General features: G+C 36.4%; 1 protein-coding gene across 2 annotated transcripts in view; it reads left to right on the forward strand.

Moving 5' to 3' along the window:
- The window catches only part of SLITRK4 (SLIT and NTRK like family member 4), a 235,633-nt gene that overhangs the window by 101,768 nt on the left and 110,405 nt on the right, over positions 1-23,460 (forward strand). Inside the window, exons 1-2 of one of the 2 annotated variants that reach the window (XM_067004831.1) lie at positions 14,906-14,939; positions 15,442-15,498. The exons of the other annotated variant lie outside the window; for it this stretch is intronic. The gene's annotated coding sequence lies outside the window, so the exon portion shown is untranslated. Of the gene's footprint in view, positions 1-14,905; positions 14,940-15,441; positions 15,499-23,460 lie in introns of those variants that run through there. 2 annotated transcript variants of the gene reach the window in all.

Genomic DNA, 23,460 nt, shown 5'->3' on the forward strand with positions numbered 1-23,460 from the left:
GCTGAACAATCCCAGCTCCCTCAGCCGCTCATCATAAGACTTATTCTCCAGACCCCTCACCAGCTTCGTTGCCCTTCTCTGGACTCGCTCGAGCACCTCAATGTCCTCCTTGTAGTGAGGGGCCCAAAACTGAACACAGTACTTGAGGTGCGGCCTCACCAGAGCTGAGTACAGGGGGACAATCACTTCCCTAGCCCTGTTGGCCACACCGTTTCTTATTCAAGCCAGGATGCTGTTGGCCTTCTTGGCCACCTGAGCACACTGCTGGCTCACATTCAGCCGACTATCAACCAATACTCCCAGGTCCTTCTCTGCCAGGCAGCTTTCTAACCATTCATCTCCGAGCCTGTAGAGCTGCTTGGGGTTGTTGTGCCCCAGGTGCAGGACAGCTAACACTCTGTAACAAGGTGCATGCTTGGGAGGAAAACCTATCCAACAAGCTGAGCCTGAAATCTGCGTAAGATTTCATCAAGTTTGGTTGATAGGTTTTGTTTGTTTGTTTGTTTGTGTGTTTTTTTTTTTTTTTTTAAATGTGTTTAATCAACAACCTTCCATGAAATTTTCCCCTCCAGAAAACTACGGTTTCGCAATGTGAGCATTTGAGTTTGAATTTCAGCCACTTCTACAGGAACAGAATGCATGACGAGCATCTTTTGCTAGGACACCAGGGTCTATAGAGACAGGCCAAGATAGTGTTTTGGACGAAAGAAAAGTTATGAGTATCCTGATTTACTGCAGCTTTGGAAGTAATTCATAAATCCTAGTGGGAAATGAAAGTCATGATATCTCTGAAATATTTATTAGTCTTTTTTCTTATTCTTTCTTCTTTAATTATACTAAGGTAGTAAACAACTTTACTCACAATTAAGCAGATTAACTAGTATTTCAAATTTAATTCTCTATTCCTTCGCTCTTGCAGATTTCAGCTAATGGTATGTGTGTTCATATGCATGCCTGAAGATTAATCATTGTAACTCTCATTAGTTTTAATAGGGGCCATGTGAATCATTTTTCATGTAACATGTTGAAATCTAACTTTCTTATTAATCTTAGAGAGAGTTATGGGGCTAATTGCTGGCAATCATGCAGGAGATGAATCCCAATATGACATTTGTGAGAGGGTTCTTTTGATTTCCCAGACATGTACCAGTATTTCCCTCAGCAGTAACCAAAATAATTTCTAATATAGGTGGTAGCTGTGGCAACTGTTTCAAACTATTTAAACACTTTATAGTGTGTAAGTTACTGCTGGCTTGATATTGCAGTGATTTCCATATCCTTTAATGAAAAGTCAGGTTTCCAGCATTAATATGTAAAGTATGTAAAAGAGTTCAGGCACTTTCCGATGAGGTTTCCTTTTTATGATCTTTGCTCACACCAGTGGTCTTTTGCTAGGAAAATTAATTAAGAAGGGGTAACCTGTCTATGATTTCAATATGCCATTTCGATTCTTAAGCAGACTAGAATAGGACTGTGATAACCTCTGGGGCTGCTTTACCTGGGGTAGTAGGAAACAACTGATAAAACCATTCAGAATCTTTTCTTAACCTTCGTATTCTACTGTTCTACTGTGTGATTGATACTGTTAGCAGAGATTTGGGAGCTGAACTTTGCTTCTGCCTTCATGCTAGCACTGTCTGGGGTGACTCAGCCTCATGGCACAGAAGCTTGAATGCTTCCTACAGAAAGCGCTACAGGACTGGTGGGCAGCAGATGGTTATCTGGGACGACACTCTCCATGGGCCCAGCAGTTGCAGGGAGTGACCTTCTGCCTTTGAGTAGGGTTGGAAGCATCTTTCACAAGGGATATGAGGGTGATTAAGGGAGGATGTAGATGATATAGCATCAAAAAAAATTTCTTGCTAGATTTTTTGCCTCTGAGAATGGAAAGTAGAATCTCCAGAGTAGAAGAAAGGAAACTGAGGCAGGAGGTCATGGGAATTACAGTCAAATCTTACTCTAACTACTTCTTGTGGACTTGTTTTCCCCTTTCTATGAAGATGGCAACCCTCAGTAAAAAAATCTGATTCTTGGATCAGAGTTCTGTAATCATAACTTTTAAGGTATAGACTCAGAAATGGTTGCTTATGTCTTCTCAGTAAGTGTTTATACCAATACAATGAAGGAAAAGGCCCAATTACAGTTACAATAGATGATGCAAGAGTAAACATATTCAGAGAGAGTGAATAACATTGATAGGCAACATGTATGTATGTAATAAGTTTCGATGTCTTGTATAACTCTGATGTTGCTGATGATTAATAACCAAGCAAAAGGTAATAATCCTGCAGAATGCTGTTAAGTGTAAGACCGAGAGACTGTTAGGGTATTTCATGGCTGCTCTTCAGAAGAGGCACAAATTCACTGCATTAATGAGTTAGGAAGTACAGTCCACTCTGTGTAAATATTAAAGTGAAAAATGGAGGCTTTGCAGTTGCACCAAGCAGAGCGGGCAGAAATAGAGACCATGTTGAAAATCAACATCTTAAATTAACCTCAACCTTTCAAGTCCTGTGTAAATAAGATCATGCCATGTCCTGGAAAGAGATTTTGAAGACATTCAAGCATTAAACAAGTGAAGAGAAATACTCCGACAAAATAATTATAAAAAGCTGCCTTTGCAGCTTGCTAATGTTTATCTAAATTAATTTTTTTAAAAACCTGCCTTCTTGCTGATGTCCACAGATTTCAATATGAAATGCTAATGTTAAATAATCATACCATACTGTTGGTTTTCACCATACTTCACAAATATTGAAATTGATCCAAAGCCCACTGAAACAAGATTTGTTTTAACGTTATCTTTAATCAGGTGAATTTTTCTATTGGGCTAAGGATCAGCCTCAATTATTAAAGCAGAATGGGACTCAGACATCATTCTGGAGTACTTTTACTATTAAAGAACAAACAAACAGACAAAAAAACTTCAGACAGTTGGTACATATATGAAGATGCCATCTGTAATTTTGTAGTTTGTAGTCCTGTGTTTATCCTGCTTTATTCCTAACAAGGGTAGCTGTGTTTAGAGGTCTGAAGGGCTCACTATTAAAAGACTGTTAAAGAGTTTTTTTCAGAAACTAAGTGGAACTATGCAATATGCTATGGATCTGAAGTTCAAGAAAGGAGTTAAAGTACCAAGGGAGATAGAAGAATGTGTACAGAGTGAGTAAACTGTAGCAATGATAATCTGGGATGGAGTGAAAATGCTGTGTCTCAGGGGATTGTGAATTCCGTGACATGCAAAACATAGTTGAGAATGTCTGTAAGAGCAAAGGACTGGATTTTTTTTTTTTTAGATGATTTGTATTGTCGGAATGTAAGTATCTGTATCTGCAGTCTTTATCATCTGAAATCCCTGAAGGTCCCTCTTGAAATTTTCTGATGTATATTCCTGTAATTCATAATCTATTCTACAGGTTAGCTCTGAAAGTTTTTCAAAATTCTGATATATTTAGAAACACTTGTAAGATGCATTTTAAGTAGTGCCTCTTCAGCTTCAGCTTGGATAAACATAGCTAGAAAACACAATATACGAAAGGAACTATTCTAACTTTCAAAATATTTCATAATAGATATATAATAGTTTTGTTTGTTGTTTTTGCTGTTGTTGTTGCTTTTAATTGGATGTTACATATTTTTTATCTTGTGTCATGAAAGCTTCTGTTCTCCCATCTGGTTTTCTGTACTCAGAGTTGCTCCTATAAATCCTTAATTCAGTATGTCATTTGCACGTATGCTTTACTCTAAGCATGTGACTATTCCCACTTGAGGGGAGATGAAACAGGGAAAAGATTATATATACTTTAGCACTGCATTGGATTGGGACCCCAACAATGCTTTTCATAATAGTTTTTTTATATTTTTTTTCCTTGGATTTTCTGGAATGTATTGTGTGGCTTCTAGAAGGAAATGATTTACATTTAATCTATAGCTTTATTCTCTTTGTACATAACATCTTGTTCTGAATACCTTATGACTGGTAATAGCTTTTGCTGAAGAGAAAATTTACCATCAGGGAAAACCATTTGTGTATGGATTTGTTTTTTAGTTCTGTGTTCAGGAAAAGGGACTGCAAATGTGCTTTTTGTAGCTGCAAATATTTATTTGTGTAAAGCCCATTAACAGAAAACAAAATAAATTACGTAACCCACTTTTTTTTTTTTTTAACATCAGATCATCTCACACTAAACTCACTTTTGCAGTTGATTACACTATGTGTACATAGGTAAAAGTATTGAAGTTAATCCAAGGGAAAAAGTATAACACAATAGTACTTGTCCAAGCAAATGCCTAATCTTAAGCAGTAATTATATAATTATATACCAGTTTTAATTCATTCTCCTCCTACCAGTTGTGTAGAAAGAAATGATTTCCTGTTTAGCTTTACTTAAATTGAACATAAGAGGAGGTGGAAAAATAATTGTGAAGTTATTAAATGTTTCTGCAAATCAAAAGCTTTAGGATGCTTTCCCAGTGGGAGACAACTGGAGAAGAACTATTAGAAGAGTTACTTCTAGTAAATCAAAGTGACTCATTTAGGACTGAGTTACTCAAAGTTTACATCACCAAAAATGTCCCTTATGTGTGACTCAAAGTAATCATGGTCAATTCATGTCTGGCCTGTCCTGAGTATTATTTGCTGAACTTAGTGAAGTAAATTGGTATCAAAACAGTTGGTTTATGTTGGTTCTGATGTCAGTCCTTTAATATTGAATATCATTTTCTGTATGGTAAAAATGTTAGGGCAGCAAAGGGGTGATGGAATTACTAGAGTGCACGTTTGTAATTCTGCATGCTGGTGTTCAATGAGAAAATCTTATTTTGCTCCCACTTGATGTTGCTGATTGTCTGGAAAATTAAGTTTGGACTGGCTTAATTTTTTGCCAAAATAAAAGCTTCAAGGTAAAGTGAGACTATGAAAACACATCGCATGGAATCCCTATTATGATGGTACCCCAAGGGGAAGCAGCTTGAACTACCTGTTGGTGAGTGGGGTCTTTGAAAACAAGAATAAGAAAGGAACACTGTGCTTGCCTAGGTCTGCAAAGTCACACTACTGAATCCTTTCATTCTTGACATTACAGCCAAATAATTAAATTTCTGATCTTCTCCACTGCTGCAGGTTCCTGGAGAAGAAAGTTATTTGCTCAAATAGGATCCTACTACATATGTACAAAAATGCAGTTTCATTAACTTGCATGTTTCCCTACAAAATTTCTGTCTATTTTAGAAATGATGGTGCTCTGATTCTGTTGTCTTGCAACTTTCAGGGTTCATACTGAGAAGGAAACTAACAGCCCTGTTCCACTATACAGATGTAATTTCCTCTAAACATGTTCAAGCCACTAACTTGACTAAGACAGAGGGAGAAAATATGTTTGAATGAAAAGCAGAATTGCATTGCATATGTAATGAAGCTGCTGTGCAGGGAACTTTAATTCTTGTGCCTTCTAGAGCCTGATATCTTGTGTTTGCAACAGGTTAATAATATTCAGAAGTGTATATAAATCTTAGCTATAAAGAACTAAAATTCACATAGCATGATTTCTAGTTGAAAATTCCCTTTTCCAGATAGCAGAAAAATCTTATTAACCAGCATGGTTGCTTTTTTTAAATAGATTACTGTATACTGACACACATACACATGTATTTTGGTTACCTGGCTTTTTTAAGAAATATTTTAAATGACTGTCTTGTAGAGTAGAAAATGAAATCAAGTCACTCAGCAACTGTACATTCTAGACATAAGCTAGATGGCTGTAAATCATCGTGAACTGGACTCTGTAGCTTTCACCATGAATAGGTCCATGAACTGTAGTTTAGGTTTTGATAAAATTTCAGCTACCTCATTCCAGCTGGAATGAAGTGAAAACTAGGAGAATTAAACACATAAAACTGATAAAAAATCTTCTCACAATACCTTTTATCCAAGCAGACAAATTGGATTTTTCCACCTTAATGCTCAACAAACTCAAAAAAAAAAAACAAAAAAACATAATTTTTCTGTTTTCATTTGGAGACCAAAATATTTATTTAGATATATAACTTTAATTATGTCAAAATCGTGTCAATTTAAATGTTTAGAAAACATTTTTATTTACCAGGAATCATTTGCTATTATTTTTTTCTAGTTGTGATTTGAAAATTGGTAGCTGAAAGCCTTTCTATAGAAGGAGTTCATTCTCTCCAATAGGTGCACAGAGAAATCACCTGTGACCACTTGATTCAGCACTAGATCAGAGTAACTGGACAGATGTCCTTAAGAAGAATATGGTGTATGCAGCTGTGGTATGCTTGCTGCTTCTTCAGAGAGGTGCTATCTCTTCTTTTTTAGATAAGCCTCCTGCATCCCTGGCTGCCACCCCATGTTGCTTTGTTTTTCTAAGTATGTTTACTTAAGCGTTATGCTGGCTGAACTTAATGTCATTTGGAAATGCAGGGTGGGGTCAGGACCAAGCTCAGATGTTCCCAGAGAGCACAGGGCAGAGCTAGCCTCCCGGTAGAGCTGGTTCAACACCCAAGGTACCAGCATTTCTGTCCTTTCTGTTTGTATTACTGGTGCTTACAACTGCATGGGACAAATATTCCCATGCACCACAGTTGGGAACAAAGCTGAACTTGAGTTTTGTACCAAAGATACTGCAGGAGGTGTCAAAAGGCACCCCCAGTCATCTCTTTACAGGCCAGAGCATATGTCATTGCATAGGTTGCAATGAAAATGTCTGTATGTGGTGGATAAACACAACATATTTACAGTCTTGAAAAAAAGATGTAAAATTGTTTGACTTCAAATATACATTAAAATTACAGACCTGGCGGCTTAGTGGTACACATAATTCTGCTAAAAGTGGATATTTTAGCCAAATATACCCATTTTAAGCTCAGTGTCAGGAAAACTGTCGGAATTATTTATCTGCATATTACTTATATTCATAGGAAAAATGTATTATAAAAGTAATATGACCTTGTTTAAATTGTCATTAGGATCTTCTGCCTGCCCTCTTTATCACACAGTGCAGGAAAGACACGTCTGTTATATTGTTGCTACATTCAGATATCTTCCTCACCTCTTATGGTGTTTATCATGTTCAATGGCTTTACTCAAAACTGTTCCCAGGCTCTTGTTATTTTGAAAGAATCTAAATTTTCATTAAACCAAAACCCTATAGCATTTCTGATGGCAGAGAGAAGCTGTAAGTGTGCACAGTGTACTTCAAAAGGTTTAAAAATAAAAGTCTAGTGGAAAGTCCAGCTAAATCAAATGTCCTGAGTTTGTGAGTACTAGACTGACAAGTTTTTGAACACTTAGCAATTTTTCAGAAGTTAGCAATTCTATATAAACTTAAGATACTGCTGTGAGTACTGGCATATAAGAATCTTGCAATTTCACAGCTGGAAACTTGAGTAGACTCTAAATGAAACACTTCACAATTAAATGATCCTTCAAGCACCCTTCCTCAGCTTACTGACTTTTAGATTTTCACTGTGAAGCAAAATCCTGCGTTTCTCTTGAAAAAGAAATAAAGATGAGGGGGAGGAGAGAAAAATTAAGATTCAATCATGACAAGAAATTTAGATAAGTAAATGGGCAACCTCTTTCTCTTTCCTAATCTTAGTACAAATGCTGTTTAATAAGGTACCTACAACATTCAATTAGGACCAATCTATGCAAGATGCTCCAAACATTTATGAGTTCACACTCATCTAAAGTATTAGAGATATAATTACCAGCTGGGTGCTACAAAATTACGTGGAACGATACATTTATTTCACAAACATTCAGAAATACATCAAGAAAATGTTCCCATCTGCTGTATGATCAGGCTAATTTTTCTTTATACCAGCCTACCCATTAGAACAATCACTTTAGATAAGAAAAAGACAAATTCCTATCTGTTGCTTTTTTAATTTGCAGCACACATACTCTAGTGTTTGAGTGATGGTCAGTGAGTTACAAGTAAACATTGCTCTGCTATTCTTGGGATTCACATTTGAACTATTTAGTTGCTTCATAGATTTTTAGTGAAGTTGATTTATCCAACACCGGTAATTGAATAGGAAATAGCAGTACCCAGCAGCTTTGGGAAGTTTGGGACATCTAATATGTACTTGATTTGATAAGAAAGTTGGATGATTATTCCAGGCTCAAGGAATAATGTAGTTTATTAAATTGTAGATGCTGTTTCTAGGAATCTGTTAGATCTATTTATTCCGCATTGGAAATATTGATGTAACCTTATTAATTTATATGAAATACAATAGTATTTGCATTTTAGACACAAGTAAGGCAAATAAAAACTCTAGCAAATACCTTGTAGCTGTTATAATAATAAAATTCTGTGACTTTTCCATGAGACCATTTCTGTCAACAATTCAAATTCCATAAACATCCAAAGCTTTGCCAAGCTTTAGTGGAGAGAAATTGAAGATACCCACTCCATAAAGAAAGTTTACCCTAGTCTCTGTGATTAATACACTCCTGTATTGTGTCTGAGACAAATAACTTTGACCAATTTAGAAATGCATGTTACTCTGAACTTAATCATTTTGGCAAGCTTTTCCCAAATAAATTAATAAATCAAGAGAAAGTAAAGGTTCAAAAAAAAAAAAAGACAGCTGCTACATAAACAGCTGTTTATTGGCCCAGGATAACTGGACAGGTATTTTGGTTTTGCTTTTATTTGTCATCATGCTTTTGATTAAGGATCAAATGAGCAGGATCAAGTTTGCTGTGTTATGATCTAGCCAGCACATAAATTTGGTTTTGCCTACAACCAGCCTGATCTCCAATGCCTCAGCAGTAGCTTAATCTTGCTGTTACCATCATCAGAAAGTCAGGAGCTGTTCATACATGCATATTTTTCTGTGCAACATGCACATCTTGCCACAGGATGCAGATATTTTTGAATATGTGGATTTCTATAGTTCATAAAATAAACTGTCTTAAAAGACAAACTGTGTTGAGGTATGTCCTTACCAACATATGCCCTATACAAGCAAATTAAATAGTGGCCTCTGTTATCTACTGCATAACAAACCCTCTTGCTCTCTCTCTGCTAAAATTCTTGGTCATCTGCTGAATCAATTATTTATAAGGAAAGAGGCTATAACCTTTACCTCTTGACCTCTATATCTCCATGGTATTTGTTCTACTGCCAAAGAAAGTCACCTCCCTTCCTGGATTCCTCTTCTCGCAAACTGAAGGTCAGGAAAAACTACCCATTCTCTGCATCCTGAAGCACCTTTACTCCGTTATGTATTTCTTTCCCATTCCAATTTTACTTTTTTTTTTTTCATGTATTGGTGGGACTTTGAACTCCAAAAGCAAGAAACATCCTTTGTTAATTCTTTGTTAATTATGTTTGAAATGTTTGAAACATTTGTTGTTAATTTTGACTCATATTCATATATGAAAATATTAGCGAACAGGCTACCAATTACATTAGCACATACATGTATGTATGTGGGTATCATTTTGTCTGGGGACCTGTATTGCTTTTGAGTAGGAAACAAAACCAGACTCAAATCCCATTTATCAACATGCAATAAAAATAGCCTCTCCTTAAACTGAGACTTGATTGGTGCAGAGTGGATAAAAAAAAAAAAAAAAAAAGAGAAATGAATGGGCAATGCTAAAGCTTTCTAAAGACTTTTCCAACAAAGACTAAAATTTCTCAGAAATGAAAACTGCTTGTAGGAATTTCCATTGGGAAAGTTTCTCAATATAAGGATGGAATTCTAATGACAAGAGAGATTCTCCGCAACATGAGAGCTCTGACTGTAAGAAGAGGAGCTTGGCTCCCACACTGGCCAAAACTGGAAACCTGAAAAATCAGGACAAGCATTACAGGTGACAGGTCTTGAACTGACACAAGGTGGGTGGATAATGTCAGTCAGAAAGGCTTTTAGGGATGTGACAGCTCTGTGAACATTCTGTGGTTAAGAAGAGGAAAGCGTTGTTGAGTGTAAATGAGGAAAAGTGGCCTGTTAGTGAAGGGCTAGAAAAACAACACCTGCAGCAACACACTGAACAGTAATAAGTGAAGGGACACCCACATTTTTTTTTTTCAAGGCCAAAGGAAAGAACATTTTAATTAATGTTTAATTAATGTTAAAGAACATTGTAATTAATGAGATGCTAAGTGGTCAAATGGAATGTGTAATGATAATAGCACGTACATCATTGTATGCTTAAGGTTATGCAGGAAGAAAGTGCAAAAAGTAGGCAGGCTTCTGGGGAAGATCTGAAAGAGCTGAAACTAAGGAGACTTCCTGGGTATAAAGCTAAGGGCTGATATTATTGCTCTAAGTACCATAGAAAACAGGCAGAAACTGAACCTTTTTCTTTGCTCATATATAGCTTATAATGATGACAGGACCTCAGAGAGATGAGTAAAGATTTAATTTTGGATCAGCTAAAATTCTTTGGCTCACTGAGTGTTGAGTTCAGTTTTATGGACAATGCTTGACTGCTAGTGAAAAAAAAAAAAAAGAGGTAAAGTAACTTGTTAGTTTCTTAGGAATTTTGGCATTTAAGTACATTTGGTGTGTTTGTTTTTTAACTTGCAACAAGTAAATATGAATGTGCTACGCATTTATTATGAATTAAATTATCTCCTCCACAGAAGCATACAAAATATTATATGCTACTAGAAAGCCTAGTAACTGGCAGTGATATATTTGTATGTCCCTTCCCAACAGTAATATTTGTTTGAATTATTTGAAATTTTGTGACTTATTCTTTACAAATACAATCAAGAATATCTTTGGTATGCTGTCAGATAGCTATTCTAACTCTGTACAACACTGTAAAGACCAAAGTATTACACTTAAATTATATGGATTGTATACCATGATAAGTTTTGTCACTTATAACGTTGTATGTTGTGATGAATGGGAGTCCCTTTCACTAAACCTATTTGAAGTTGAAAAAAGTATAAAGGTAAATAGGAGACACCAAATCATGTAACAAAAATCCAGCTGAGATGCATATCATGCACAATCGCCTCAATTACACATCTCAGCCAGGATGCAGTTAATAGTGATTCACATTCAATTTTGTCTGGCAGAGTAGGAAGAAAGAACAAGGATAGATATTTTGATCTGTTGGTGGAACTTGAGGTTGATATTAAGGTACAGGGTAAAGGCAACTCAAAGTCAATGTCATACTAAATCAAAACTATTTAACTTCCTTCCAGTATGGAATATTTGAAATGTACTTTTTCTTTTGTGGAAGGCATTGGTTTCTCAGTTATGGACTTACAGTAAACTCAGACTGGGCAGTGCACATGCAGCAGGTCCTAGCCAGTGGATTCACATGGGTATATGTTGGGCATATATGTTTTTTGTCTATGATTTAATGGGTGATACACCTTCAACCTGCTATTATAATAAGCGATATGAAAGACTGAAAGTTCTGCAAGTTTCAGAATTCAGATGGATATTAGTAAAGTATGATAGGATGTTGCTCTGCAGCAGTGGACTAATGAGGTGTGCTGTTCACAGAATCTTCTGTTCTAATGTGAGGATGGAGGGTTGGCTGTTCTTGTTGTACCTGCTCACTTGCACCTTGCTGTACCTGCATTGCCTGGCCAAAACAGGTTGATTACTAAAAGTCAGAGCTGGCAGATTTGTAAATCACACCTTGGAAAAAGAATAACCTGCTCTTTGCCCTAATAACCTCTTCCTTGGTGTTCAGTAGTGGCACTGAAATGCTATCAGATGATGCAGTGTTTACCTCTTGGAAAGTCCTATTAGAAAATTATTAATGACAGCACTCAAATGTTCAGGCCTATAGGTGTGGGGACAATTTCTTGTATATCGTTTATGTTAGTAGAGCAAGAAATAAAAAATATAAGCCAGTTATCAAGTTTATCTGCGTATTCTACAGTTAACTGTACTTCAGCATGCTTATTCCAATTCAGCAAAACATAGACACCTTATTTATTGTAATATCTATTAATAGTGGACACAGATGTCTGAAACAGAAAGTAAAATATGAATTTGGAATTATTTTAGGTCTACAATAGATGTAACTGTGAAGTACCCTGTTCAGCAGAACAGATAAAATAGGAAAGAAAAATCCTGAACATTCATTGTCTTTTTATCCATCTTCCTCCAGCTGTGATATTTCCTACCCAGCTGCTATACACACAGCTTCTCCCTTTGTCAGTGATCCGTGGCTTATGCCTACAAATTTCAAAGGAAAAGTGTGAAAAAAAGTGAGATCATTATTCAAAGCAGCATACTTTGAAATAAAGAGTATAATTTCCCACAGCACTGAGGGAGGGTTTTGTTCACTGAGCAAACACCTGTTTGAAAGTAAACCCAAGTTGTTCTTTTACTGACTAGTGTGCAAAATGGGAGGTAAGGTTAATCACCCCTCAGTAAAGCTTTGCTTTGGTAGTTCAGGCATCACAAATTTCAACCATAAATAAACAGTATTTTACATACTTCGGGAACATACAGTAAAATGGGGAAAGACCAAAATAAGTAAGTTTTATTCTCATATTTATATTAGATTGAATCCTGGCTTATTTTCTAGAGGACATGGGACAGTTCTTAACTGCAGTGGATCTTTCTTGTATATAGAAGTAAATTCTGCAAAGAGAAACATTGCAGTACTAACAGATAATAGATATGACGGGGATGGAGGAAGAGGGGGAAACCTGTGTTGGATGGACTTTTTGTGTCCATATATATATATAGAAATATATCTCATTTGTTGTCAGTTATGGTGCTTATCTTGAAGCCATATTGTATTGCCTGTTGGAAGGGGGCATCCTGAGTAAGAAAGGATCATACAAGAAGACAAAGGGAAGGGAATAAGGAGGTCTAAGGAATGGAAGTGGTAAAGTAGCACAGGTTAAAATAAATGAGCTAGGGCTGAAAATATGAGTAGCTGTTTCTCCAATCTCTTGAAGGCTGTCACTGATGATGAGTTCCTACTAACCCCTAAAATTAAATCTCTCTACATTTGATCCTCCTCCTTTTGTCTGATGCCATGTTACAGGTTACAGTCATTGGACAGCTTGTTTTCATTTCTTATATGAAATGAAGTTGGGAGTTATGACCTTTTCATTTAAACTTTATATTTAATTTGCTGGCTTATTATGAGCTGGCAGAAAGCACTGTAATAATTTCCTAGCATCTTGATCACACTTGTGGGCTTTATTTCATAGCAAAATAATCGCAAAAGTCCCTGAAGCAGGAAGAAGAATATTTCTTTAAAATATTTAATATGGTTCTTAGACATTTACTCTTTTCTCAATTGAACAATACTTCCCTTTGTATTCTACAAACAACCTCCAGGGTATTTTGAAAAAAACAGCCTAGTATCCATAAACTCAGCAATCCATCATTGTTTGTGGCTTAACCAACCTGCATTATTCTACCTGCATGTTCTTTGACATGGTCAGTGCTTAAGCGTCTTTAGCTCTGGCTATCCATGCTGACATTTAAGTTTTCAGTTGTAATTTTTTTAGGACAGGTTTTTAAAGAGTTCTAGACTAAACAAACTCAAATAAAAAGAAATAATTGTTCTGCAAAGACTTGATTATAAATTTATAAGTTAACATTCAGAAAATGAAACATTTACGTTATATGTATGTCAAGCAACAGCCTGTATCAATTAAAATACTGAAGTGAACAGATAATTTGCCATTTGCCAATTTTACTGAATGTGTTAATTTCTTTTGCCCACCTGATTTTGTTGCTTAAGCTCACTACGTGGTGCAAAACTGCCTCTTTATTTATTTATTTTTATCCTAATCAAAAGTTTATGAAATTTTCTACATAATTCTAGCAAAGGTGATTCATAAACATTTTGTTTTCACTTATTAACTGAAGTCTGAGAGTATAAAGGTAAATCCAAGTGAAAGCTAGTGGAAAAAAAACTACAGTCCTTCCACAGTTGTCATGTAGTTTTTCCCGGTGTGATACTGATCACGCCAATTTAGAGCAAAAGCTGCAATGAAATTGCCACACCAAGTGAGCTAAAAGTACAACACATTAGGTTGTCAAGCACCATGCAAAAAAGATTTTCAACAGATGCCATACTGATCAGTCTTCCCGAAAAGAAAATCATGATTTCATGCTCCAGAAAGATGGCTACATAAAATCTCTTATGTTTCCCTGGAGGGACACCATTTCACACATTGAAGTATTATAAATGCAGGCTCCTGCATCAACAAAGGCAGATTTGCTGACTACAGAGGTGCTAGCTGCACCTTCTGGGCAATGTGATCGCAGTGAAAACAATAGGAGACACGATACCATTGGCATCTGTGAGCAGAATAATTTCATTCTACAATGAGACTCCAGAATTTGGTGTTGGTGGGAGAATCTGCAAGGAAGCTTTGCAGAAGAATTGTTCCAACCATGGCCTCTGCAAGGGAGGCTTTGGACCAGAGTAATGCCGAAAGCCTTGAAAAAGGTTATTGAGCCTATGACCTCTGCATTTGAAAGCATGAGTAACTACAGCATTAAGTAAAGCGTCAACACGATAAGGACTATAATCTGACCACTGAAAAGGAAATGAGTTTTCCTGTGTACCCAGAACTTTGTTCTGTGACAGTCTTTAAGTCAAGCTGACATACTACATCAGGTAGGGCGCTGACTGCAAGATGACCACAAACTAAACAGTAAAAGAAATTACAGTAGGCTAGATTTTCACAGCTGCATGCAGAAACAGAGCAACGCAGCCACTCCAGTTCAAGCTGAGACAAAATCTATTTGGGGAAGAACAGGGAGTACTAATACAGGGTAATTTGCAAAGCTACAAATTGCAGGCTGCTAATTGGGAGCACCTGAAGACATTCTCTAGGAAGTGACAGTAGAGGGAAAAGGAGAAAGTTTAAGAAGTAGGAAACAAAGCAATTGTAGAGTTTTGTTTTTTTTTCACCAAATGCAGATAAATGAGAGAAAGATGATTGTTGGAGGTAAGTTGTCCAAGAGTATTTCTGCTTGCTGTGTTATGTTTTTCCTCTTTGGAATTGGTCTCGCTCTAGGCTGTAAGAGTGTACTTAAAGCACAGCATAAATAATTGCTGTAGAGTATAGCAACACTGGCAGCTAGCAGTATCACACCGCATCAAGGCTGCTGACGTAGGCACACTACATACTTTCTTTTCAGTATCAGTCATTGGGTTAGAGACCATGTGGATAGAAAGGAACATGCATTGTACTAATTTTCTTGGCAAATGTACAACCTGTCTATAACTAATGGAAATAGAGAAAAAATACTGTAGGGAAAAAAATAGATTTAGGTGTTTATTATGTATAAAAATAGAGTGAGGCTTCCTATCTGTCTGCCTCCTGGGCTCCTGAATTAATGTGCGGCAGGATTAGGGGAAGACAGTGAAAAATTTTAGTGTTCCTTCAGCTTGAACTATTAAACAGAATCAAAAAGGATCTTTTCTGACTTATTCAAAATCTTTTCTAGATTCCGCATCTTCAGTAGAGTTGTCTGGCCTCTTGTTGGGGGAAGAAAGTGAGCCCCGTAAGTAATATATTCATTCAGAATGTGGGGGAGACCCCAAAATGACAATGCTGGCAGAAATGTTTCCACTTCCTGTGACCTATATTTCACTTCAGCAATATAATGAGTATAGCTTTGGGCCTGGAAATGCTTCCGTATCTCATGGGTAGGAATATGTACAGTGGTTTCACTGATTTCCTTGGGATTATTCTTAGAAGTGAAGTTACTCATGCAAATGATTGAAAGCTTATGGTTTGGGGTTCCATTTTCACACTATAATGAATAAATAACTGGATTATTTTATCATCTTCTTCCTATACTTGAACACATTTTTAGGGTTGTGGCATTGCATAGGGTGTAAACTCTATGCGTTATGCTCCTGTGCTAATGAAGAATTGATGTTTGTTACTTATACTCTATGTTCCTCTCTCGCATATTTAATACATAGCTGAACATTCCTTTTGCAGTATAAATATGCTACTGATGTGCTTCAGTAGGGATTTCCATGGATCAGCAGTTTTATAGGTCACTGCAAATAAGCATAAAAAAAAATCCTATACTCTACCACACCTATACTTGTCCCTCTGTGTGACAGTGACTATTTAAATTGTACAGAGCTTTGTTGTCCACCCTGAATTTACTCCTTTATCTTCTGTGTTAAAAATAGAACACTTCTCTGAAAGACATGTTAGAAAATGTAAACATCAGCCTAGAAATGTTCTTTCAATGACCTTCCAATCACTAACTACATAAACTTATGTAATGTGGCCAGACAGTAGAATAATTTTTGAATTCAGAAGACAAGCAGGAAAAGGCCTTTGGTATTTTTTCTGTTGTGGTTTCTGTAAGACCATTTCTCCAACCCAGTGGCTTCAGAATACCTCAGGTCTTGCGCCCAAGAATGCTTTTTGGTGGAGATTTTTGAGAAGAAAGTTAGAAGACACTGTGTTTAGAAATACAGAGGTGGTGTGTTTTTTCTGTGTTTTGTTGTTGTTTCTTTGTTTGTTTTCCCAAGGCTTTGTTTAAATGTGGACAGTGAGGATTTTCTGGCAAAAGTGGCACTGAGGAATGTAGATGGTCAAGAAGTAAAATGGCTAAATGCGCTTTGGTGCCACATTAAAAATTAAATAAAGCTTATTTGTCTTTCACCTTCTGCTATTACATTTTCTTTCAAAGTCTTCTGCTGTAAAAAAAAGAAAAAAGAAAAAAAAAGTCTAATCCCTTTCATTTTATAATCTCAGATGTTTGGGATGCAATTTATTTTATTTATTTGCTTATTTTTTAACCTATTGATCCTTTTAAGTTTTCCAATTCTCATTTGTTAAAGGTTTGATTTAACTGCATGTTCTAGGGAGGATATCTGAACCCCAGAATCTTTTGTGTTTAACAAGATTCAAAGCACAGTAAACTGGCATATGTCTCTCTTTTAAAGTACACTATGTAGTTGCTTGTAATCAAGGCCATCTGTCATTTAATGCATGCCAAGTACCAGCTGCAACTGTGGCACTGGTTCAGTAGCCTTCAGTACAGTACCTGCTGTGGACAGCTTTGCAGCCATATCTGAGGTCAGAGTTGGGATTGGCAGTCATGAAACACAGAAGGAATGGAAGGAAGATGGAATACAGAACCTTTCAGAAGCTCCTTTCTGTCCGTGCTATCACTAGAGAGACACCTAAAAGACTCAAGTCCTGAAGGGTCAAAATCTTCATCAAAATATCATGTTTTTGAAGAAGTGGAGCTCTTTCTTGACAGTTGGTACACATGTTCAAAGTGTCAGCGTGGGCTATAAGCTGCATAGAAATTGTTTCACTCCTTTCTCAGACAGCAGACCCAGTTCAGTTGGTATCACAAACTTTTACATTATCTAATAATAAAAAGAGATTGCTTCAACTTGCAAAACAGGTTATAAAGAGTCTTATCACACACTATCACAAGCTATGCAGCTCTTGTGATGCTTTAGATGATTTTGTCACTCAGAACAACTGTATGTGTATCCCAGAGAAATCTCTCAGCTGGAGTTGGTAGTAAATTTTGACAGCTATTTTTCTTTTAACAAACATCCCTTTTTTTTCCATCAGGCCTTGAATAAAAGCATACTAGACAGTAAAAAGAGGGGGGAAAAAAAAAGCTATCTCAAAAGCTACTGGAGAGGTACCTTTTACAAATAGTGGTCAGTTTCTTTGAATTGCTATATAAGTGGGGCCTTTTCTCCCCATGACCTTTCCCTTAAATATCATGGTCTTAAAAGTCTTTGCAAATGCCCTGTTCACTTTGGGAAGGATTTTGATATTCTGAGTGGGCCTTTGAGAGAGCTCACGGGGACCACGATCTTAGAGCTATCAGTAACCTGCAGGAATTCATCCAAGATGTGGGATAGCTGGATTCACATCATTGCTGTGTCATTTTCCAATTTCAGATGGGCTAAATTTCCGTTGGGCTCCAATTGCTCCAACCCATGGGCTAAATTGAATATTCTCTCTCTGTCTCTTGATTCTTTACAGAGATCTTCATAAAGTTCTACTTTTATCCTGAGTCAAAGTGGGATGACTTCTTGAAATGTCAATTTCAAATTAAAGCTACTTCTCAGCTAGGTCTAGTTCGAACCACATATAATATTATGTGGTAGAGTTCTCACAAATGGGCACAAATTTAATTTGTTAGTCTGTAGTAGCAAACCTTGCACTCATTTTTATGGTAGTTTTGGCTGTAGCCTCCTGAGAGGCAAGTGCAATGATCTGTTAAACTGTGTTGAAATATTCCAGTCATTGTTCTGGCTCACAAAAGTAAAACTCTTGCTGTTTTCATGGTACAAAAGATTTCATAATATTCTTGGAGCTTTTATCCTTCCATGGTTCACAGTCCTCAGAATAATCCTAAATGAATGTTTGACTGTGAGAGTTTGACTTACTGTTTCAGAAATTTACCTCATAGTGTATCTTTAGGCAGCTCATGCTAAGACATCATCTCGTAGGTTCTTAACATCAGTAGTCCAAAGATGTAGTTTTCAAGCCATCTGGGAGAAAGTCTCTGTGGCACTACTGAAATATCCTTTCCAAAATCCAGTCAAATGGGAAGAGTTGAAAGTCATGACTTAATTGTCTTCTGAAAAGCAAATCCAGAGTCTAGCAGGATCTGAGCGTCAGGTAGAAAGTTAAATCTTAGAAAAAGGAAATGATGAGGCAGCTTTTAGCTGAACAATTTCACAACTATGAAATTTGTTTTTATGTCCTCTGGTCCATTGCTAATTTTAAGGACAACCAATAGTGACACTCAAGTCTGGAAGGTATGCTGGAGTGCTTGAAATTAGCTTAGTGTCCGAAAATGTTTGAATGGTGGCATTTTAAGTCCCTGATTTGAAGTTAGATGCACAGGACTCAGGTACCTAATTGACCTAAATGGATGCAAACTAACGTACCCACAGTATTTGATCCTGGGAGAATCTTGCCTTGTAACTTAATGAAGTGTTTAAGTCTAAGTTTTGTTGGACCATAAGTACATAAATGTTCATAATCTTTACTGTGGCAAACTGCTAGCTGCAACCAGCAACATTTAATAAAAATATCTTCTGGGAATAATGACCGTGATATCTAGCTTCTGTGCAGTCGTCTACGGGGCACCTCTCGTACTAATTCCTACCAGGCTAGAGAACATATTTTATATGGCTGGTATAATTTAATACTCCAAAGTAGCTATTTGTATCTATACTTATACGTGCGCATTGCAAATTCAGAAAAACATGTTAAGTGCGGTAACTTGAATTCAAATTGCTATAGAAATGAAGCATTCAGGTTAGATATAAATAGTCCTGTACTATTATTGGATGTAGTGTTGTCTGGCTTTCAGTTTCCCAATTTGCATTTTTCTCAAATGGTAAAATGCAGGTGAAGTGCTCCATTTGAAGGAATGAGGTCTTTGTTGAGTGTTCTGTAAAACTGGGCATTTCTTTGGATAAATGACTTAGATATAATGCATATTAAACTGTCTATAAGAGTTTGATTCAAAGCCTGTTGAAATAAAGCTTTTATATGCAGCTCTGTATTCTGTTAGAAATTTGTTTATCTATTTAATCCCTTTATCATTCAAGGCTGTGAGGAGCAGAGAGGGCAAGGCAGGTGGAAATCAGACTTTTCTTCCCATTTCTTCTTCTTTCCTTTCCTACAGTTACTCTTGCATTTGTGATTAGGTTCAACAATATTTGTCATCAGGTAAAATCTTAAGGACAATTATTTCCACACGACTTGAAGAACATCAATTAGTGGTTTCAATAAAAGAAAGATACTGCTATGGATAGGGTGATCTCAGCCCCTATACACAGAGCCCCATGAGCCCCTATACTCATGTAGGTTGGTCAGTTGACATGGCCTAGTTTGAAGCTATCCACACAGTAGTTGAAGGATACGGATGAAGGAGGCAGATGGAGTTTCTATAAGATAAAACGTTTATGTTTCGGTTAATGCCTTCATTTAGTCATGGGTAAGGTGTTTTAAATGTATACCTTTCTGTCCATTGAAAGGCATGAGTTCTTTCTGTTTTAGAGAATTTTATGGGATACCTATTATATCTTTTGGCTAAATAAATTCTGATATCTAGAGGTGTTAAAATGTATTATGTCAAAAGTATCTCTGAGTGTCTAGGAAATATATAGTGTCAAATGTGTTTTAAAGTCATAGTAATGCAGATTATCACAATGAATTAATTATAATCAAAATCTACTATCAGAACACTTGGATGCAAGGAGATGGGCTGGATGATCTTACATGTCATCTTAGTCTGCAAACATTATTATAAAAGATACCTGCATAAGCTCAGCACTGAATAAAATAGAGTTCTTCAGGTCTGAGGAGTGCAATGAAGAATGTAACTACTGTATCACATATTAGTCATAAACACTTTGAGTCAGCTGATTTTTCACCCATCATGAGTGTAACCTTCATCAGTAATAGCTTTAAATTTTCAATATATGGAACCGTCCCCCAACCCCAGACCAGTTCCTCCACAGCTTGTCACTGTAAATTTCACTTCCTGTGCCAGAACAGTTCTTCCTTCCATAATGACCACAGAATGCTACCATAACATTTAATCAGGTTTTTCTTAACAAAGATCACCTGCTAGTAAAAGTCTCTGTTGGAAATAAAGAGGGGACTCAGCATTATCAGATACAACAGAATCATAGGGCACTGCTGGAGACTGAGGTTCTCAAAGGACTCTGTCCTTCCAAGATGACTTGGATAGCCACCTTAAGCCTTGAATATCCCATAGTTTCTTCTGTCCAGGGAACTAGGGAAATCCTGCAGATTCTTAGCAGCTAGAAATTCGGTGATTCTGTATATTCCAATCTCCAACCTTACAGTGTTTGTCTTTCATGAGATCCAGTATAATGTTTTGGTTTTTTTTTTCCAGTTTGTTTTGAAATTCTCTCCTTCCCCACACCAAAAGCACCTCCTAAAATGCACTCTTAAAATAACCATGTATGACTGGAAATGCTGATGCTTTATTTATATCTATGATTATTTTCTTATTCTAAATAAAGAAGATAATATGAAGATTCTAACTGATAGGATCATTCAAAGAGCAAAACGATTGCAATTTAACATAAAAGAAAATGCTTTGGCGTTCCTTAAGCAAACTGCCATGATGTACAGCAAGTTACAGTGATGACATATTGTATCACTAGACAGATAATCAAGTAGTGAAAACATATAATTGAACTTCTCTGAAGTAGGGTGCAAAGGCAAATAGGCATTGTGATTTTCCTCAAAATCTTAAATATATATATATATATATATAAAATTGGCATTGCATTCTTGACATGCTTGTTTTAGACTAAATACTTTTGATACAGTAGTTTTCAAAAAGTTTCAACCAACCTGCAAGCTGCTTGGAAGCACACTGCAGAACTTTGACATTCAAATGTTTGCTTTCTGTGGGTAAAATAAGCCATTAATTGAAATGTAAACCTTTTGACAGGTTTTAAGGCAAGAGACTTTTCCATTATTGAGGATAATAGCCCTGAGGAGAAAAGCACAACCATATGTTTCTGAAAATATGCAAGTTACTTAATGTTATGAAATCTACTTGAAAACTTACTACTGCAACTGTTTCTGAGGGCTAATTTTTCCTAATAAAAATAAGCCTCTTTCTGTGAATGTTAGTAGAGTTTAAAGCATGATAACATGGAGGGAACTTGTTGGATTTTATAGCTGTGGTATTGCTAACATTTTTTTTATATATATAATTTTTTTTCTGAGTAATGACATCCCTGCTTATGAAGTCTTAAGTTTAAGAGAGATCTCTGTGGTGTTTTTTGCTGAACTGCATCTGGGAGTTTGGGCCTTTTGCTTCTTGCTCATAATCATTTCTGCATTATTTGAGAAGCTTTGAACCAGACGATCAGATCCACAAACAGCAATTAAATCAAAAATTTCTGAATGGGTGATTTTGATGGTATTTGGGGATCCCAACTTACAGAGCCAGTAGAATTGTAGTGCCCATGACAGCATGACTTATTCTTGCCGTGAAGGTTCAGTCTGCATTACCAGTTGCCATTGGCTTAGTGGGTTTTGAGCTATCAGAGTACATTATCCCAACCTTGGTATGTTTATTCTTCAGCAGACTTGTCTGTGCTACATGCATGGACTTGTTTGCCACTAGAAACAATCACCTGTAGTGGAACTTTACTGGAGCAATCCTTAGCAGGGGTCTTTTTTGTTGTAATGCTTAGCAAGGGGGAAGAAAGTTTATGTAATCCCTCCTTAGAATCCCTTACTGCTAAAGTATTGTTGGTTATAATTAGCAAAGATGGTTTAAAAAATAGCTCAAATGGGTTAGATAAGTTTGCTTAAGGGGTCTTTCTCCATTTTTCCCCTACTACCTATTTAAGAAACTGGTTTCATCATAGATATGACTCTAAGAAAAGTTTTAAAAAGTTTTAAAGGGTTCTCAATATAGAACATCTGACAGCAACACTTTTTTTTTTTTGCCAACCTATCTTTTATAATAAATATTATATAATAAATATTCGTCACTTATATGCTCTTTCTAGTATCCTAAGGGACCATGTTTAAATCTCCAGGGACTGCCGTCAGGATCTTCGTCCTCATATTCTTCTCCCTTTCTTTTTCTGAATTTCCTTCAGTACCTCACATTTCTTCCATCCTTATCCCTAAGGATTTTTCTTTTATTATAGACAGAACATATTTAGCATATCTATATAAATGCCTAATATATGTTCTAACATGTATGCAATGAAAGGGGTGTGCTAGGTCTCATGGTCTGTCTATGCATCTTGTACACACTGTGTGAAGTGTACTGCTCAGACGCTGCATTCAGCTTCCATAAAACAAATCATTTCACAGATAATCAAATAAAATGGATGTCAGGGAGGAAAAGGTATACCATCACAGATGAGGGAGTGTAAGCATTAAAATGTGAGGAAAACTTCTGGACAGGATTTTAGTGCCTTCTGTATGTGGTGGAGAACAGACTGGATTTCTTGTTGGAAGCAGATTGTGAATTTCATTCCATGCATGCAGCCCCCAGGGGGTAAGATGCACATACCTGTGGGAGGGGAAAATGGATATAAATCACAAACTGTGGGCAGAGGATTGGGTATCAGAAAATTTTCTAAACTTAGTTATTGTACCTTTTCAAAGACTGTTTTGTTCTTTCTGTTTTGCTTATTTTTTTATAAAGGTCACCCAGTAATAAAAAGATGTACTGTACTGAAATTTCTCCTGCAAGAAGAGGAAAAATATGTTTTTTACTTGTATTTTTAAAATATAGCTTCATATATATTCATATAGGTGCTTATAAATCACAAAAAGTAATGTGATCAGTGTAATTCACTTCTAAGTACAAGATGTCTGTGAATACTGGGTCTAGTCAGAGGTGCAATTCATTCTTTTCCATTTTTTGTCATATACAAACTATTCATAAACCTTCTCAGTCACCACTCCACAAGAAATTTTTTAGAGGGAAACTGGT

Source organism: Anser cygnoides, chromosome 13 (genome assembly GCF_040182565.1).
Source record: "Anser cygnoides isolate HZ-2024a breed goose chromosome 13, Taihu_goose_T2T_genome, whole genome shotgun sequence".
In the NCBI taxonomy this organism is placed as follows: Eukaryota; Metazoa; Chordata; class Aves; order Anseriformes; family Anatidae; genus Anser; species Anser cygnoides.